Here is a 21568-nt window from a genome sequence, read left to right as displayed (position 1 = left end):
CTCAATTAGTTCTGTCGATATTCGGTTACGCAAAGATAATTTTCACTTAAGGGACACTAACCAAAATGCTAAAGTGCTTAACTGTGGGTCCAAATCGGTAAAAAATTTTCCCAGAGTAAAACTGTCATAAAAAAAAATTAAAATTAATGACCTCGATTTTCCTTAACAATGATAGATTAAATAACTAAAATTGATATTATTTTCGTTGATGTTTAATACAAATCATAAATGTATAGCCAAAGTGAGAAAAGATTATTTTTAATGAGATATCTCGATGTTGCACTGCATTCTAACTCGGGAACGCATGCGTTGATAGTCCAATGTACTTTAAAAATTTAATATTGAGTACATGTACCTCTTCGCGTAAAGTCAAGCGCAAAAAAACTTAAGATTTTTGCAAATCGATAAAGAGCTCTGAATATAAATTCTTTTCAAATCGTGGAAGATATGATAAGACTTTTTGTATTTTTATTCACTCATCTAGGAAAACTATTTTATCAAGATAAATAACACAATAACAACAATATTGCGATACTATTCTAAAGATAATGGAGTTTCGTTCAAAGAATATCAAATAAACGATTTAGTATCAATGCTTTTCTCATTTAAAAAGATTAAGAAAAATTATTAAATTAGTTCGTATTTAAATGTAAATTATGGTTGATATATCATTTTTATAACATACATTTCTAAATGTAATATTCGATATCCTATCTTGATCATTTATTGTGTAATAGAGGAAGGATATTGAATATTATGTCTAAAAATGTATTCTATCCGTAAATATCGATATACGGTATAATGATGACTTTTGCACTGCATGGTTCAAATTAAATATTGACTTTAAAATATGCAAAATATGATGAATATACGAATGAAAAACTGTTTTTTAAGCAAATTGTTTTCACGTGTATTTATACATTATTTATTCGCCATTTATTAATAAATTGAGCTTTTAATTTTAATAGACCATAGCTTTGTAGTTCGACGGAAGGAATTATTTTCCTTATAATACAAATGTCTATTACAAATAATTGTATGACGTCAATTACTTTGTTTTTTAGCATTATCGAACCGATATGAATATCAAAATTATATTTTTTATTAAGTACTGTATATCTCAATATTTTAAAAGGTCAAATTCTGTAAAAAATTTACATACTATATATACAATATTTTCCATGTACGATATATATTTATTCAGATCACAGATGTTTCGTCGCGAATTACCTTCATAAAGTGAACATTATTTACGCAGAAAGTCCAAAAACCGTCGTGTAATTTTTTTAATCACAATTTTTTTGGCCAAATTGGATATAAATATTTTAAATTGTTAATTTCAAATCATAATTATAATTAAATTTTAAATTATTATTATTCGAAAACACTATCTTGATATTTTCATCGTAAAAGATCAATTCCGAAGCGACAGAAGAATTTTTAATAAAAAAGACTTGGTATTTATCTATAAAAAAAATCACAAGAAAAAAATGTCTCAACAATCCAAGTATAATGCGATCGCTGGACGTAATTATAATGGCCAATAATATACCAAACAACCGCGCGTTTCAAAGCGTCGTTTACACTTCACATCTAAAAAAAAGAAAAACACGACGTTACTGTCAAATATTCGCATCAAATACAGATCTTCTCGAATGCACTTTAAAAATATGTCTAGCGAGTGGACGAAGGCACACATGCATTGCGGTTGGTTATTTGGATTTCGACGCGAACGGAGGGTGGCAGAGGGAACGAGAAACGGGAAGCGGTTACGGGTCGAATGGAAAAATTCGCTCGATATTATTTCAAACTTCTTTGAAACACGGGGTAGATATGCCAGACTCGCCCGGTCTCTCACGCACGTGCGGCGTAGGGTAACAGTCAAACACTTGGCACCAGCCGGCGCCGGGTATGTGACATGAATATTTGTTTCTAATAAGATATGCTGCCTCGCCAGCGCCATTTGACGCACCTCTCGCCGTGCTTACGTTACAACTATCGCACGCGAGATCGAGATGGAATCCAGTTCTGCGAACGATTTTTCTATCAGACAGATAAAACGGACGTAATTGAATATCGAAGTTATGTTCGGACGACTTTAATTTGCCATTTAGTCAGCAGCAAAGCCGCGACGTCGCAAATAAATTCGCTGCGTTGCGCAAATTTACAGTTTGAATTACATTCCTTGTCCACTTGCCAATACATTGACGATTTTGCTGTCGGATGACATTATTGAGAACAATTTCCACAAAAGTCAAACCTCTCTCTCTCTCTTTCTAAATTCGATAAAACCCTAAAAAGCTAACTCCTTTAAGTTTAAAAGATATAAAGTTATTTGTGATATTACCTCCAGGAATCGACGTAAACTTTCGTAACATGGAAGATAAAAAGCTTCTATAAAAAATGTGACTATAAAGATGATATAAAAAAATGAAAGCAAATGAAGTAGACAAAAGAATATATAACAGAAAATAAAAATTATAATAAAAAATGTGACTTATAGAGAGAGATTTTTGTAAAAAGAAGGAGATATATCTTACAGAGTGCTCAAAATGCTAAAAATAATCATTTTGATACATTATTTTGGTACAACTAATATCATTATTTAGAAACTGAATTTTTACCACGGAATCATATTATAGTCAGTCATTCAATAAATTTTTTATTACTTACAACAATTTTAATTTCTTCATATGTTTAATAAACATTTGGAATACGCACACAATTTGTAAGATAAAGCAATTCTGAGAGTAAACTATATCAATTTTAACGCGTTTATGTTACATCAATTAGGAAATGGGATTCAGTTTCCATATCGGATTTCGATTACGCAGTCATAGCAGTAAAGTTCATCTTGCAACATTAATTGCGTCAATTCAAACTCCTTCGGCTCATTCTTACCCCCCATTGTGTGAACCTATAATTTCGATACCCAATTTATTTTTAAGGCAATGTGTTTTCTAATATACAATTTTTAAGACCCTGTGTGTATCTTCATTTTTAACTTTTAATATAATGTTACATCATATACACGCGCAATGCTTTCACGAAGGAAAGCAAGCTATATTAAGGTTTATATATAAGAGAAATTTCGAAAACTTACTCCCAATATAAGTAGCATCGAATAATAATGTTGTTTCATGTGCATCGATTCTTCGAGCCAACTCATAAGATGATTATCCCGTAAACCTGGAAATTCGCGAAATTCTACGCACATAGTTTCCCTTATACCGTACACTCCGTGGAATTTCCCTTCGAGGCATCGACCGAAAATGCTAACAATTGGCGTGCTAGCAACAACGGGAACTAATAATCTCGATCGAATCGACTGACACCCGGAATGTTTAATTAAGATTTGTGAATAAACCAATACATATTGCAAGAATTTCCATTGCAATAGATCACTAACTCGTAAAATCAAATTTCGTTCCAAATATTACACACATGCTTCAAAAATTCTGATATTTTATTATACATCATATAATATATATAAATCACAATTATCTGTATACGCATAAACATATAAAAAATAAACGTATAAATAAAAATGTAAAAATAATTTTTTATTATTTCTATAAGATTTCAAGGAATTGCTTCTTGAGAATTTTATTGAATTTAGGTCTGACTTTGGTTAAAATTATTTTCTATTATTTATTATCTGGCAACGAAAGCATCGACATGTCGACAAGTGGACGAGACACGTACCTAATTCAGCTTGTAAATTCGTACAGCGTTTATTTGCGATATCGCGGCTTTGCGACGTCGTCGAACCTCCTTCACCTCGGATTAACCAGACGCCCTTGCTCAGGTGGCGAAAGGAGAGATCACGAGCCTTTTATGGGGACGCTTCGCGTCGCATTAACGACGAGATGGATCACGTCCTTCCACGCTCGTAAAGTAATGCGCGCCGGACTTTGTTTAGATCCTTCTCCGTAAAAGTGCACGTAAGCCGTTCCGTATCTCTGCCTCTCTATTTTTCACCACCTCTCTCTCATTCGTTCTCCTTCTCTCCGTTTCAACCTCCGGTCAACCCTCCTCAAGCGGTTTTCCACGTTTCTCTTTCTCCTTTTTTTTTTTCATTTTATTTATACGTCTCCCTTTATGGGAGTACACTCCTCGCGCGTCCGACTATCGTCGTTCGGCACGGTCGTCATGGTCGACGGCAGCAAATTGCATCCAGACCCTTTTCCTTTTTTCAGTATTACGCATGCGATGGCTTCGGTGGCCCTCAAGCGACACGTACGTGAATCGTCGTCTCATTTTCCCCGATTTGATTAACTCGAACAAATGACGTAAACCCGCAAGTGTAACGAAAAACACCGAATAACATTTGTTAGGATAATATATATACATATATACAACGTTTCAAAAAACATTTCGCAAATTAAACGTAAAATAAATACCTTTCGATAATTGCTAATTGCATATCACGTTAAATTTAATATCAGTGTTTTTATAAGTTTTAATTTATCAAACAACTTCTTGAAATGTTAAAAATTCAATGAAATACAGTTTATTGACAAATTGCATCAATTATTTTATGACTTCACAGTAAAAAGTAACCTCATAAAAATAACTAAAGAGAGATATTCGATTTATAAAGTAGTATAATTGAAAGAAAATTGGCCATTATTATCTGGTTCAATAAAAACTTATTTTATTTTCATAATCACAAGATAGAAATGATTGAGTTATATCGAGTGATTAACAATTTTTCTTATACGTCATTCATAATTATTGAGACAGTTTCATGCGAAATAAATATATCTCGCTTCCAATATTATTCCATAATTCACGTACAAATATTATTTTAAAAAACAAATCCCAATAATTAAAATAGATCACAATTATCGGTAAAAAAAATTTGAATTTAAAACGACGTTTCGAAATCAATACTAATTCATTCTATCGTACAATAGACACATAGCCGATTTAAATGTGTTTTATTTGTATCCCGTTGCTTCTATGATTCGATTTATTTACCGTAGCCATTACTATTTTATTTCCCGTATATATAACTGTAACCATTATATTTCTTTTATCGACGGATCAATATGTAACGCGATCTTCTTTTTCTTGTCCTAGTTTTCGCAATCCGACGAGGAAACGTAGAAGAATAGAACAATAATTATTAAGCAGTAAACTTGGCTGGAAAGGAATCATCCCTTTTCCCAATTATTAGATGGCATTAAACAATCTGTAGCGCTTCTATAAAAACAAAATGTCAATATTACATTAGTTTGTGTTTTTTGATCTCTCATTGTTCTGCTTGCTTTATATCGCTTTTTGTTATCGGATCAATGCGTGCGACGAATCTCTTCCTCTTCTCTCGATCTCGTTTCGCCCACCTGGGATACAAAAACACAAGTCAATCTGGTTGGTAATTACCGAGAGAGTATCTCTCAATTCGAGAGCAAATGTTTCCTCCCCGGCTTGCTCTCATTCTAATGCGTAAATAAATAACAAAAGTTTATTTTCTGCTTAAGTCGTATAGATTTTAGCCTATTAGAATTTCAATTCGAAGTTATCGGAGTTATCAAAAGTGGAAAATAGTGCAAAATATTTAATATTTCGTACTTTTATATATGCCTCATTTTTCTCGAAAAGCCATAAACTGTAAAAGTTCTTCTAAAATTAAGAAAAGAAGCTGTGCATCGCTATACATTAATAAGCATATCTATTCTTCTCTACTTTAAAGAAAGAAGATTGGTGTTTGCGAGAGAAAACCTTTCAACAAACATTAAATTTTTAAAATCTGTATTTAGTATCGCATAATGATACCTACTCGATAAACGATGACTCGTTTTATTTTCATTTTTTATTATGAATTGATTTGTCAATTTGAATAAAATTATTGTATAAATTGTTTTATTGTATAAGGACCGCGAGATTATGAAATTCAACGTTGTTTTAACAATCCTGAATCGCATTTTGACAATTTTTCGCGATCGCAAATTCTCTTTTTACTTTTGGAGCTTGATTAATTCCGACGAGCACGTTGTGACACGAACAATTATTGCCAAAAGAATATCTCATCCACCAATATCTCATCTAATCTCATCCTCTCTCACGACGAATATATATACATACATTCTTTACATTTTTTTCATCTTTCTCCGATATCTGTTCTTTTATTTTTATATAATCAAATTAGTATTAATATATTATATCAAATCGCGATATCAAATCAAATATAATATTAGAAATACCAAATTTATTCTTAAGATCAATCTATTAAATCATATCACATCTCAAGATTGATTTCAGTTTGAATTTCTTGGTAGAAACGCGCGACTCTAAATAGAGGCTTAAGAATTAGAAGAAGGACAAGAATGCGTGGCGAAATACAATCCATTTCTGTGCGTTGACGCGATAATAAATCGACTGTCGATTAGCTGTCACGATTGACACGATAAATTGCATCTCGACCTTCTTTTCTTTTCGATTGGTATGCTGACCGCTTGTGATATGTCCACTTCTCCATTGGATGTGACTTCTCATATCTGCACATAGCATTTTAATTAATAAAATCGATCGTAATGAATAATCTAGCTGTCGATAGCGATGTCTAACATTTGCTGAAAAAGAATAGAGTCCAAGAAAAGAAATCAAGAATATAAACGCTTATAGATGATTTATAAAAACATCTATATGTACTTATTAAATTAATATACTGTGTAAAATTTTTATAATCTGTAAATATTTGGAGATACTATTTTAAGATCCCGTTCGTGACAGACAAAGTGACATAAATTCGACCGTGTATGTGTGCGAGTTCAACGTTTTTCTTGCTAGTAAAAGTGAACCAGCGCTTGGTGATAAGACGATTTCGTTTGTGCGCAGAGGAAAGTAATCCTGAGTTATGCGATACCTTGCCATCCTCGGAATACTTCTCGAGGACGACCTATTTCGATACAGTTAGTGAAAAATAATACAGCGATTATGGAAACCACTTTATAACCAGTGAATAAAACTTTTAGTGTAAAAAATTATTATTTTTTATGACAAAGAAAGAGGGAGAGAGAAAGAGAATATAATAATCTTAAAATCATTAAAATAGTAAATTAAAAAGACTTGTAACTATTAAATGATATCTTTTATATCATTAATGTCATCATTATCATATCATTATCAAATCCCAAAATTATTTTGAAATAATTCTCTCTTTATATATTCCTACCACAATTTATAGTTTAAATTGAACATTTATTTAACTGTACGTTACGATGATTCAAATTGTTATTTGCTGCAGGTTAAATTCTCAGGAAGTTCTAGAATCTAGGAAAAGCAAACTTCACAATTTAAGCTATGCATTCATGATGCAAAGAACGCTAGAGAGATATCATAGATAGAGGTAGATTTAGAAGTAAAGCACGGTGACATATACTTTTAAAACGAGGTGGCTAAAATTTATGGATGCAGAAATCATCTTACTAGAAACAGTTGCTTTTATCTCGTGATTTTTCTCAAATATAAAATAGCAATAATTTTTATATGACGTTACATCTCTATATACACAAAGCTCTTACGATAGATTGCAATAATAAACACACGAAGACTTGTGTTTTTTTTTTTTTTTAATAAAAAAATATCTGGATCCGTCTGTGTTAATACTTTGAGATACTGTCAACTTCAGAAGAAACTTGTTCGTTTTAAAGATAAATAAAATTCCTGATGGCTGCGCGTCGAGAGAATCATCGACAATAACGACGACAAAGAAGAAACAGCACTCAGGAAGAAAATGAAAAAAGGAATATAGGAAAGGAAGAAGATACGCAGCGCCATCATTATTATGAATGAGATTTACACTGGCTGACAGACGGTCGAATATTTCAGTAGGTAAACCAATATATCCTCGCCTGTGCGCACGCCCCTCCGCACATGCAAATAGAGCAGGTTGGCCAGTACGTGGCAAATATTTGTTTAGACTTTTCGTCGACGTGCTGGCTCAGGATTGCATCGACGGTGAAGACGAGACGCCCACCCAAAATTCGCGCCAGTTTTAATATCATCTTATATGTATTTGCATGACGTTTATTATAATACAAAGGTACGCGCCGCGACAAAGAGCTTCCGATCGAAAAAGAATCGGTTTTAATTACGCTGCCGAATATCATCGTAGAAACCAAACGGTATTGAAGTAAAATATAATAATATAAATATAGCAGAACTTGAATTTTAATATAAACTAGTCTCAATACGATGCTTCACTTGCGATCAGAACTCTATATTTATACGTATTCAAATCGTATACAATATTTCTAAAAACAGGCAGAAATTTTCTTTTTTAATTGAAAGTTATTTAATGGTAAAACAATCTGCCAGACTATGAACTTAATTAACAATCCGTCAGTCTCCATTAATATATTATAGGATTGCATTTACATTGGAATTATTTTAACACTTGCGCTGCTAGAAATACAATACTAAATATTGCTTAAATATTTTTGGCTAGAAATTGTTGGCTGTGCTATTATAGCTTTAAGCAATAATGTTACATATTATGTTTTATACCACGTCATATTTACAGTAAGAAAAACTCACAAAAGAACCTCGCAAGCCCGAAAATTCTGATTTTAGTTAGTAATATAAAAAACAATATTAGGTGCATTAAGAAACTAAAAAATTCTTTTTAATTATTGTTTTTTAATATTATTAATGAGGTTAAACAGAGATGTTCTTACAATAAAACTTTTGTATAAAACATTTTAGGATACTTTTTGATACTTTTAAATTTAATCCCTTAGAATCGTTTTTGGGCTACAACTGAAAATTTCTAAATCCGTCCATTTATCCCCTCTGCCCCTTACATGTGTGCAAAGTTTCATCAAAATTAGAATTTTCGGGCTCGCGAGGTTCCCTTGTTATACAGTAAATGCACAAATAAAGCAAAGGGATATCAAGTTTTCATGTTACGAAAATAATATATTCCCTCCTGATCGAATATAAATAGAAAGTAAATACATGTTAGATGTACAATTATTTAAACAATGTTCCGCTTCGACAACAATCTTAATACCATTTATATATAGAGAAAGAAAGCACCTATTTTACATTGTTCCTACAATGTGGATGTAGGCAGATGAAACTCGTGTAGGCGATTTTATTTCTCTTGCCTACTCGTTATCTTGTGATGCATCGAGTTGCTAGTGTTTTTTTTTATTTCGTAGCAATCATGCGAAGAGAACGAACAATTACTGAACTCACGGCGGGGACAAGAGTCACTTCATGCTCAGCAATTTCCATGTGTCGTGTACTTTTATCGCGTTGAAGATTATCGACACAAGCGTGCTTGTGCTTGTTAAATTTTAAATTTTAGCTGATGTATGCTCGAAATATTGTCAATATTGCTCAGCTCATGAGCATTATTACAAATTATAGCGTCAATTATGCTTGAAGCGGCAAGAAATTAAAAAAAAAAAAGAATACTTTTATAAACAAATAGTAGACATATCATATTTTAAACATTAATATTATTATAAAATAGATTATGCAACTGTTTGAGAAAACAGGATTAAAACAACTAATGATTACATTTTGGAGCCTTATCTATATATTAATATCTATATAGTTTTTCCTGTATAAATTTTGCATTTTTAAGTTAAGTTCAAGTTATTGTCTGATTTTTCTGCATTAATTCTATTAGAAATTCTACTATAAGAAATCTATTATTTACATCGCAATGAATATTATTAATAACAATATACACATATATTAGCAATATAATTAGTTATATTAAGAGAGAACGTTTACGCGAAAATCAACTACCAGTATTTTTTCAGATAAAATTTTAAAAAATATGTATTTTTATTATTTTAAAAACTAAATTGAATGGTGCAGTAAAAATAAATCGTAAAAAAATTTGTTCCATTTTGAAAAGAAAACTTCGTAAAAAATAATCGTACAATCCATACCCTTTGTTAGATATCTCTTGCGTAGCATATATTCATCTCATTTTCTTAGCAATATGTTTAAACATTTCACAAAATTTGGCTATGCTGAGTACGATTTGTGGAATACTTAAGTTGCAAAATATTTGAGTTAAATTGAACAAAACAAGTTTGTTGCTATTAATTGAATCATTTGCAAACAAGTGATGAAATAATGAAAGAATAGTACATTGTGCAACAAGTGCTGGAAGATGAAAATTCACGGGTGCGGAGTTGACGCACGAGCCGAAGGCGAGTGCGGTCACCGCACACGGGAATTTTCAACTTCACGCACGTGTTGCACACCCTATTTTATGTTGCAAGTGCGTGGAAAGTGGTAAATCCCGCACGCGTCGCGTGCGGAATGTGTCACTTTCCATGCACATGTGACATAAAATATAGTTTCCTTCTTTTCTTTCCATATTAGGGAATAATCGGACACTATCGACTGACACGACGGAATCGGAATATCCGGGAGACGAATGTACAGTTGAAATTGAGAGTCCGGTGAACAAAATGAGAATGACAAGCGCAAAGCCAAAGAAGAGGACTCACTCGAGAACTGAGAGAAAATGATCGAAGAGAGCTCATTGATGCCACAGCACAATGGACGGGGTTCACTTTCTTCGACGAGCCTCGTTAATCAGTATCGCGTACCGATTTCGCGAGAGACAACCAAGAGAGAATCGCATTCTCTTACGTGTATTATCCATCAACACGTTTAATTGTCATAGTTACCATGAAGTAACATGTATTTTGATATTGATATCTCCAATCAATTTTGCAATGATAGCACAAACTTGTGCTAAGAACTGTCAAGTTCTTCTTTTTTACCACACTAAAACTCTTCACAAGAAGCTATGAAAAAAAATCTTTTAACTCACCTGGAATAATTGTTGGAATGAACGCACTTAAAGATATAGCAATATTTTCTATTTTACCGAAAATAATGATAACGAGTAGTTATTTTCATTACAATATTTACACTTTTCGTTATTTCTGATTTTAATAAAAATGTTTATACATTCAAAATTCTTTATTTATATGTCGAAAACTCCCTTTTTTAATATAAAATAAGTAATTATAAAGTGGGATCAAAAACGATCCCAGATGAGTTATATGAAATCTTAGAACAGATTGGGCGAGAGACGAGAGTTAACTAGGAACAGTTTAATTTTATATTAAAAAACATAAATTATGTAAAAAATAGGAATCGCGCGGAATACTCTATCTCGGTATGCAATAACTGTGTCAACTAATACTTTTTGGAAGTTAAGATATTTTTTACTAAAAGTGTTCTGTGAAAGCTATTTGTCGCAGCTTTTTCATTACCCACAGATTTTCACGAGCAGTCACCTTGCCACAATCAATATTCCAGCTCGCACTTTTATACCTATACATGGATTTTTCGAGACATAGGATCGATGCGAGAGCATAAACGATTACCAGGGCATAAACGCGTTTCAAAATTGATCGACAGAACTGCGAGCGACTGAAGGCCAGAAACGGAAAAAGATTGATGATTTCATGGCGAAAGTATTAAAAAATAAAAGCCGCGAGGTAGCCCACTTTTGTCCCGAGCCTAGGAAAATTTTCCAAGTTGTATCATTAATTATATCGCGATATAGTTGATTTACATCGGCGGCGCAGAATGGTCGATCGTTTCGCGACGTCGATGTCGGCTTATAGTAATGATTCACTGCTCGTTTCGCGAGCGAGCGGCGCGCGAAATTATTTAAAAATCACCTCCTCACTCGGTGTCGCGCTCTTATTTAAGTCGTGTACACTCTCCGGGGAGACTTGTCCGGACGCGGTCCCAGGTGGATTGCGGTATTCTCCCTGTCAGGCCGCGGCCTATTAATTTTGTCGCGCTAATCTCCAATCTGCGTCTCCTTACTTTACAAAGTATTATACGAGGGATCCGTGACTCCAGCCGCGACAAGCAATACTCGTTATAATAAATCGTTTTGCGTCCTAATCCCCCGGCCGCGAGATTTCCTAAACGCAACTTGCGTTCCGTCGGATCTCGAGACGTGTACCGGATCTTCCGCACGAATTTTGATTAATGTGCAGTTTGGCATTTTCTTCTTCGATTTCACATCCGCGATCTAGAACATACGGGGATTCCTGAGTGACATTTGCATTCAGTTTCAGCGGACGGAACCTTTCTCAGATTCTGTCTGTTTATAGTAAAGAATTGAGCGGCGATTAGCAATGATTGTAACTTTCTAGCTCAATTCGAGTAAAAAGCAAAAACATGGAGCGTTCCGCAAAAATAAATATTGTACCTCTCCAGATAGCAGTCTCGTTTCTTTCTGTTATATCAATTGTTTACTTGTTACTGAAATAACGCGAGATGTCAGTCGTAAGTTTTATTTTACTACGCATCAATCGCTCTCGAACGGAAGCAATAGAAACACGCTCTACGATCGCAGCTGTTTGGAGAAAAAAAAAACGAAATGTCACAATTCTCGTACGGAGCAGAAATCGTAAAAGAAACGCTTTACGCAGCGCAGCGACGTTGTTAAAAATTGCTTTAACATTTAAAAGACACCAAGCCCTCTCCTTTAAAGTTTCTCCTTTATCCGTTACCGCCCCGTTAACGAAGTGTCAGTTACCTCTTGCTATATTTATAACGGTGCATGATATTCGCAAACGCGATGCATAGTCGTCGACAAAGACGATTGATCATACGTTACCTATATTTTTCGGACAAATATACAATAAAATAAGCAGCGCTTTCGATACGATCTGAATCTCAGTTAGAGTCAATTTTCACGAGCTCATATTTCATTCAGAATATATTTCAAGCTGAGTTGAAAGAAGGCTGTACAAATTAATAATATCTGAAAGTTAAATATGATATACAAAATATCTAAAATACTTAGCACTCGCTCTTTACACAAATAAAAAACGTTTGCAATTAAATACGACATATAGTATAGATGTATTGTATTATTGGACCGATTTGGATAAAAAATAAGAAATAAAATAGAAATATCAGCTGAGTTACTAGAAGGCAGATTTGCTTTTTATATCTGGTTGAATACAAATACGTTGCGAGACACGAAATTAACGCCATCAGTTGACGATATTATTAAAGATGATAACTTTCTTCACCTACTCAACGCTTTAATTATACGAGTTTTTTACGTGAAAGAAACGGAATATATCTTGTGGGCATGATATATACACGATGAAATATTCATTAGATATACGTCATACATCTGACGGGCACGGTGGCTCCGTTGGAATTAAATGAACATTGAGATAGTTACGAAATTTATAAAGTGCAAGTACACTCGCGGAAACCATCGGCGAACATTCGCAGGCTTATGCATAGAGTATAAAGTGAATAAGTTTAGCAAATATATATTATAAATAAATTCTTTGACTTCTTAATTTAACCCGATCTCTTTTAAAAATTTAAATAACTTTTTAAGTATGCACATCGTCGTAAAAATAACAAAATCTGCTACTAAATTCGACTGTATCTATTCATGTCATAGGAAATTATTTCATGAAAGCTTAAATCGTACATAATTTCAAAGCTGTCGCGCAATATCGACGATCTTATTAAAGAAACGTCAGGTCCGAATTGATCGAAGAATCTACTATTATAGATGAAATTTGCAGAAGCTATTCATTTGCAATCCCGCGCGTACCGGACCGGAACCGCAACTTTATTCATAGCGATCTAATTATTTTGTTGGCACGACGGAAGTGTCTTGACTGGTCGTCGACGCGCACGGCTCGTCCCGCTAACAGCCGCGGTACAATTTATGATTGGTTTCGCGGCGCGCGGCCGCGAGATGGAAAAAGACCGAGGATAGAACGAAACAAATTATTTCATTGAATATTCAACAGTTGCCAGAAACAGATCCGTTATTCAGTGGTTACACCGGCCGTGTGCCGATGGCGCGGGCGCGGCCGCGGCCGCTCGGCCGCCGCCGCCGCGCCGTCGCCGCCACTCGAAATATGTATTTTTCGAAGGTCCGTTTGTAGGGAAAAATAAATAATGTTTGTCGGCGATGCAATTCTCCCGCGCGATTGCGCGCCGCGGCGGCCGCGAAATATTTATCGGGAAATATTGGCCGGAAAATGTCTATATACGCCCGCGCGCATCGGAGGTGTAATTAACGGCGGATAAACGCACGATTTACTCGCGCGCGACGCGCTTTGAGCGCTGAATCGCGAGCGCGACGCGCGCAAATTGTATTTTTGTTCGAGTGATCGCCGCGCCGTCCGCGCGTGTCACTTATCGAGTGTATTATATATTTTGAAATATCTGCCGATAGGCACACCTGCTTTTCAAGTGTGCGCGGCAAAGTGCATCAAGAGCAGCCCTGCTGCTGCTGTCCTGCTGCATCGTATCGGGTGTCCCAAATGTGTGTGTAATAGTCTCGGTTACTATATACCGCGCAAAACACATTTGTTTCAACCTACAATGATGCTATGTATTTATCTATTGGCAGAGCTATTTAGTCGAGTTTAAAATTAGTTTCAGTTTCAGAGACCTCGTCCGCAACAACGAGCTAAATCCCATGATTGCAATAAAAGGAGGAAGTTTACAATAGAGACAGAGATCAATCGATATTAATTTATCTTATATTAAAATAACCGCCAATAAAATTATTTCCTCTCTGTCGTTCTCGTATTAATTATTATTTGTTTAAAATAGTTTTACCGATTGAAATAATTTTAAACTAGAAATATATCCAGATAGTTTAGATTTAGAACACGCAAGTAACTCAACAATTTTATCCGATCGAGGAGATCGCGGTTTTCCCTGTTGAAAACCCACAAATCGGAAGGCAGAGTATAACGAAATCGGACGCATCAAACGGAACAATCTCCCGCGTCGCTTTTTGCCCTAAACCGTGAAATTTTCGCTTTACAAACTCTCCGCGGCAGTTTATTGAATTATTCACCAGATAACGAGCCCGCCCCGAGCCGCCTAAGAGGGAAGACAATTACCAGGAAACAGCTCGAGATAACAACAACAACAACACCGACCGACAACCACGACAGTCAGCCGGTGTCGCGGGACTTTGTCGGATACGGCGCCGCGACACTGCGCGACGACGACGACGACGACGGCGACGGCGACGAGGACGGGGTTGCGACGCCCACCCGGCAGCCATTTACCGGAGAACACCCGACGCACGCCGTTATCTTTATAGTTCGACGGCGGTATCGCGATCGGCCGCGACTGTTAATTAACACGGCTTCTTCTGCGGGAGATTGAGGCTCCCGTGGAGAATCGCGCACGCACCCAGTTCTCGGCTTTCTTCACACGCGGGTGAGTGCGTTTGCACATATGTGTGTACGTGTACTCGCCTATAACACGGACCGCAGCTGGTGCTGGAGCTGAGATCGGAGAGAACTTCGGATTGGTATCGATGGCGTCGTCTTCCGGAGTGCGAAACTGCGTTATTCGCCGCGAGATGAATCGCGAAATTCCCCCTACTTCCCCCCGCCTGTACATTCGCACATTTCTCATCGGAATTAGAATTGAATGTACATTACTTTACTGCACGGCATATTAATATCGATTTAACATTGATCAGCACAGAAATATTCGACTTGTTCTCGCAATTTTCAGCAACCTATTTTCAACTGAAATAAAAGCAGTCGTTAATGTTAGCCTTTTCTCCTGGGTTCTTCAAAGTCCAAGTGCAGTCATTGTGTGTGCGTATGTCTGTTCCCACAATCCCCATTCTTATGTAATCTTCTATCTCTCATTTCCGGCGCCTTTTTAACCACCTTTTTTTTTAGCTACAACGTGCCACTAGCACACAGTGCTTTCGGCAACGGAAATGTCATTGCGCCAGAACTTCGCGCAAAGTCGGCACGTGTAATACTTTGAGGTCTGATTAAGCCTTCTGTGCGGTCGGCGCTGAGACCCCGGAGTGATGCTAATTAGTTTCGCCCAGAGAAGGCGGCCCAGTATATATCATAAAATTTGCGAGCGACCACGTGCGCCCGGCAAAAAGGAGGAAAGGGGGGCAACGAGACGAGCCAGTTAGTTTCTGCCCCTCCACGCTCTCTGTGGAGGGGTGTTGTTATTTTTGCCGAGGATTCGCTTAATTCTATCGCGCGAGGACTGTAGGAGAGACCAAAATCGGCATACGAAAATGCCATCCGTATGGTATGTGTTTCCAGAATTGGCTTGCCGCGGAACACGGAGCTGCCACCATGCCGCGGCCGTTGAAAATTACGAGCGACGAGCGACACAGGGAAACGAGAATTGTGCAACTATCGTCGCGGTGAGGCGGCGAGGCAGCGAAACTTGTAGCAGCTCACAATGAACCCTCTACAATTCTCCGTTTATCGCAGCTTTTATGTTTGCGGTCTTTACGAAACTTTACGGTATTCATTGCGCGCGGTTATCGGAAGTGCGTAAATAACGGTGTATATCTGCGCCGTCCGTCCGTAACGTTGCCTGAGTTATGGTCAAAACGATTCGCATGGACGTCGATGTTCCATGCAACTTGCCGGTATAAATTGGCAAACTGATACGCGCAAATTTTATTGTAGAATTTTACTCCTATCTACATATTTGATTTTATAATAGCGTTTTGGCGTTTAATGGCGTCCGTGAAGCTGTAAAAAAGATAAATATGTGATAACACACGCAACGTGTACGATAAAGAGACAAAGCATAAAGTTTAAGAGCAACACCATTAAGGTGAAGAACGCGCGACGACAATAATATTTCCATCAATGCATTGAAACGCGATACGTCGCAAGAAAGATCTTAACCGCGTATGCATCTCGAAATGCATTTACATGAGGAAACCGCTTTTTTGTTCGCAAACGTCGCTCGCAGCGCGCGGCTCGATATCACAAGGATCCAAACGCGGAAAGCTCCGCATGCGTCATTCTATTGCAGGAACTGCTCCAGAAAGCGGTTGACGTTAGGTGTCCCGGATAATCGCGCTGTTCCGGCTGCAGAAACTGTTGCTGCTGCAGCAACCCGACTGTAACAGTAGCACGCAAATGTCATCGATGCACTTCGTGTTCCGAGCAAATGGGATTAACGTCGCAACGACGGCTCTGCATCCGATATTACTATTTGTATTTACCAATTATTATACCTCGAGAATGCGGAACTCCGACTCTAAACTGTCTTAAATCTTCAAATTTTGCAATATAATTAAAATAATCCCTCTATAAAACTTTTTGCTTACAAGTAGGAACTTTACTTGTATTACAATATGTCGGTAAATTAATTTATATTTATTATGCAATAATAATGCGAAAAATAAAATCTCTCTGTTCAATGCACGTTAAAAAATACAATTGGAATCTAGACATTATAACTTTTAATGTAAGTCAATTAAAATCGGATTTTTTTAAGCTTCTGTTGATGAACATTATATGTTATGTCGAGAAGTATATGTGACAAGCTACCTTGATAAGAAGTACGAAGCAACGAATAAGTCAAAAAGAAGGCAGACGCATAATTATACCTCAACGTCGATTGCAACAAATCTTTCTTATCTCTCAGAAACACACAATTATAGACGCAAACCGATAGCAATCGGGCGTCGATTGACCAAGGAAAAGTATCTCGCGTAAATCCGGTTTAATGCGCGCTGCGAAAAGTAGACTTTTCGAATCTCCGCGTTGCCGGATCCTCGAGAAATGCCTGGACTTCTAAAGCCCGGCGCAGACTTAGGGCAAATTAGAAAACGTTATCAACGCGGTGGCGCGCCGAATGGAAATTCTTCTCGTTAAACAGTTCCTCCAGCTGCGCTGCGCTCGCATCGTTATACGCGGTATATGCCGGTATATATACGCGTGTCGAATACTGCCGGAAAGTTTTGTCCGTACGTTATAATTTCGCCAACTCTCGACGCGGCGTTCCTCTTGCTCTCGCCGCCGGCCGCGCCGGTTCTATTTTCTTTGTCCCACTAGGGGTCTTCTTCATCCGTGCTCTAGTCCTCAACGATCCTCGGCACTCTACACTCGGTCCGTTTTCTCTGCTTTTCTTCCTCGTGTTTTTCGTCCTCATCATCACCGTTAATTCAACAAATTATTATTTACCAAAGTACGGTACGGTGCAGAATTCTCTGTTACTTCTGTAACTGGTCGTTTAACTAGATCGTCCGACGCAACACGAACATGTATGAAAACTGTCTGATGTCGTGAAGAATTTTTTATTCCAAAATCGATACACATCAACACATTTTTAATATATCGTTTTACGATATTTATTCTAGATGATAGATTTATCGCGATGTTTATCTATAATTTACGAATAATCGTACTTACAACAGACATTCGTAAATATCTAGACGTGACTATAGTACATATATTAACAGCATCAACTCACTGCATGGTACGTGTTCCCGTTTTCTTCCCGCTCAGTACAGAATACGTGAGCGTGCGAAAACTCGATCCGCCCGTATTCTTGGTCCCACTTCCGTTTCACCCTTTCGCCGTTTTGTCCCGACGCGTCCATTCCCTTCGCTTCCTTTACCTTTCCGCGGCGATCCACCGTCCGCCCGTTTCCATGTTACGTCGGGACTTGGCGTCGCTTCGCTTACCCAGTATCCGCACCTCCATCTCTCTCACCCTACCAATCCCTCTTTATCCTCGACATCACCCGGTGAATATCGCCAGCAACGTGTTTGGCCGGCGCGACGTGGCCCGCGCTGAATCCTTTCGACACGAGTCCGTCAAAGTGAACGCGGAGCGCCGCGGGCTCCTGTGATTAAAGAAAATTACGGGCAGCAGATAATTACAGGGGGCGAGCACGGACAGAGCTGACTGAAAGAGGGCGCGTAGCCCACCCCCCGCACCGCTCGCCACGCCTCGCTGTACGGTCGCGAAATTCTGTCGCCACTCGCGGCGAGCCGCAGCATCCTGAGCATCCCCCAAAGTACCGAAGAAGCAAGGACACTGGATACTATTCGCAGTATAGTCGGTGCCGGCGCTCGCTTTTCCCGGCAGCTTCCTCTCTCGCTCACCCGTGCTAAATCGAATTTCGTGGCTAAACGGCCCCGCGATATCGCATACGGCTGCGAACCTATGTTGTCGCAATCGTTCACCGAGAAAATCACTATCCGTAATTTCAGCGAGTAATAATTGAAACCGTAATCGATTCTGGAAAATTATAGGGCTGCGTTTTATTATACGCTACAGGTGCGGTATTCACCCTTATGAAAAAATGATAAGATACACAATGACGCGCTCGTATCGTTCAATATATCTAATTTCATTTTTAATGTTTTTACTGGGGAGAAAATTCGATTTATTTAATAAAAATGTATGTAAAATTTGTTAAAATATAGGCACCGTAAATCTCGTTAGGTTGAAAATTTTTAATCTGTACGAAGGACGGAAACAAATGTAATAAAAATCACGATGGTAAAAATGTGTAACAGTCAAATATGGATTATTGTAGAGAGAATATATAGCTGCACCATTTATTTCCATTAATAGTGCAGAATCCATATGGATCTCCGTTCGGGATTATGAAGGTTAAAACTGAAAAACAGGATGTTTTGGTATCTGCTCATATCCTGCATAGCAGACGACCACAAATTCTCTTCTTGGCCAGCCACAACATCATCCTGTCATCCATAAGAGAAAGGGTGAAAGAGGGAATTTCGCCGTTTTCCTCTTGGGTAATATAACATATTTAATCTTGTGCCTTTACGTCTTTCTTCGTTACATAATAACAAAATAAAATTTTCTAATTGGTCTGAACTGTCCCGATAATCATTGTCAGTAGTAAAAATTCGAAAGTATTTTAGATCAAAATAGCTAATATATCTCAGATAATAAAAACACCCGTGTAAAACAATTCATTATAAAAACAGAAATAAAAGATATTTCAAGTTATAATCGTACAGTCTAAAAAACAGTACACAGTATCTGTTGTGTGGTGCGCTACATAAATTATTTATTACTGTCCGCGCATCTGATTTGTCCCCACTCCTCTTTACAAACCATTACATTGTTTTGTTTTGTGACTGGAAGTGTCGAAGGAAGGAATTTGATATACGGTGTGCGCGTATATAGAATAATAACCTTTCAGTGTTCATTTTCTATCGAATTTGCTTGTGCGCCATAGTAAATCGAATTTCACGGCTAAATGGCCCTTTTTGACGCCGAAATAATAACCCAGATTTAACCGGTACACGCTCATGGAGCGCAAAAATAGTTAATACGCTCTCACGAAAAATCTGCGCGCCCTCGTACGATATCGATACTCGGAATTTGCATTGGTAATGCGGCAGGGAGCGGAAAATAATTACCAGTTTTCAATTCGCGCAATTGTATCGTAAATCTAAAAATACATTTATCAAAGGCAATTAGTGCACAAAACAGCTTTAATGCATCTAACTTAGATATTCATGATTTGCTCTACATCCATAATCTATTTGTATTATGCTCATAGTACAAAATAAATGCATACGACGTAAATTGAAAATATACTTTTTAAGAAAATAAAGCTTTTTAATATCCTTTAAAAAGTAGCGTGTCCTCGCCTACATATATGGAGTCATGCCATTCAAATTTTGCCGAAGGAGAAAACCTGCTCCGTACGGTATGGGCATTAAAAAATTGTACAAATTCTGGAGATTCTTATATTGCATCGAGTTCTATGGCGCGGCCGGTCGACATTCTGGGTGTCGGGAAAGTGCATTACATATCCGGATTGAGGAGATTGAAAAATTCCCTTCGATGTTACTCGAAAACGTCGCGCGAGGCGATTTTTCGAAACTTTTCGAATATAAAAATGTGATAAGAAATAATCGAAGTAAAATTTTCCGACATTTTAATCTGCCTTTATTTCTTTACAAAAGCTACGAAATGAATATAAAAGCATATAATGTACCGCAAAATACGTTCTTTCTATCATCTCGCAAAAATTTGACTTTAGAAACTCGTAGCTTTTATATATGGTTTCCACCATAATTTTTACGCTTCCACTAATTAAAGGATACATGTTATAGCGCGATACGTGAAGAAAAATGCGACATCACGGCTTAGGTGACGTGACTGAAAGTCAACCGGTGACATATTTGTTAAATAATTGGGCCGCGACGCGCGTCCAACGTGCGGACAAAAATTTCCACGTTACCTTCCATTATCGCCTCGTTCTTTAATCACCGGCCGGTAACGCGAATTTTTCAGATTTACGGTGCCCGGAGAGCCCGAGCATTATGGAATTACCCCTGCCGGGACACGTATCACGAAATTATCCCGGTAAATCGGGCACTGACAGTAATTATGTCAGCGCGTCCCCCTCGTGTCTGTCTCAATTATCCGATTACATTTCCGAATTTTCGTCCGGTATATAATAGAGCGTATCGTTCAAATTTCTCTTCCTAGTTGACGTGCGAATAACGTCAAAAAGTTCCAGCTTTTGAATTTGTCGATTGGACGTGTCGTTTAGCGCCTTAGCGCCCCAACGGATAATCTTGGAGAAATTAAATTGAGTACAGCCAAGGTCTCTGTATATTTCCGTGCTTGTACAACTTTCGCGTACTTTCTTTTCGAGAACGTTGACCCAAATTAAGCCGAGTCGATGTTTTTATTTCGGATGAATTATGAAAGCAAGATGATGCATGTTAATGGATTTCTCAGGGAAAACGCTTTCAACAAAAGTACAGCATATT

The 21568-nt window shown here is 37.2% G+C and overlaps 1 long non-coding RNA gene across 1 annotated transcript in view; it reads right to left on the bottom strand.

Annotated features, from left to right (window-relative positions):
* Positions 1 to 21568, bottom strand: part of LOC139787563 (uncharacterized) — a 214149-nt gene that overhangs the window by 21895 nt on the left and 170686 nt on the right. The window lies entirely within an intron of this gene.

This window comes from Temnothorax nylanderi, unplaced genomic scaffold (assembly GCF_030848795.1).
Source record: "Temnothorax nylanderi isolate EJ_2023f unplaced genomic scaffold, tnyl_v1.0 TNYL_tig0010_pilon, whole genome shotgun sequence".
Lineage (NCBI taxonomy): Eukaryota > Metazoa > Arthropoda > Insecta > Hymenoptera > Formicidae > Temnothorax > Temnothorax nylanderi.
Note: the sequence above shows the minus strand (reverse complement) of the source record. Positions and strands in the feature narration are given on the sequence as shown.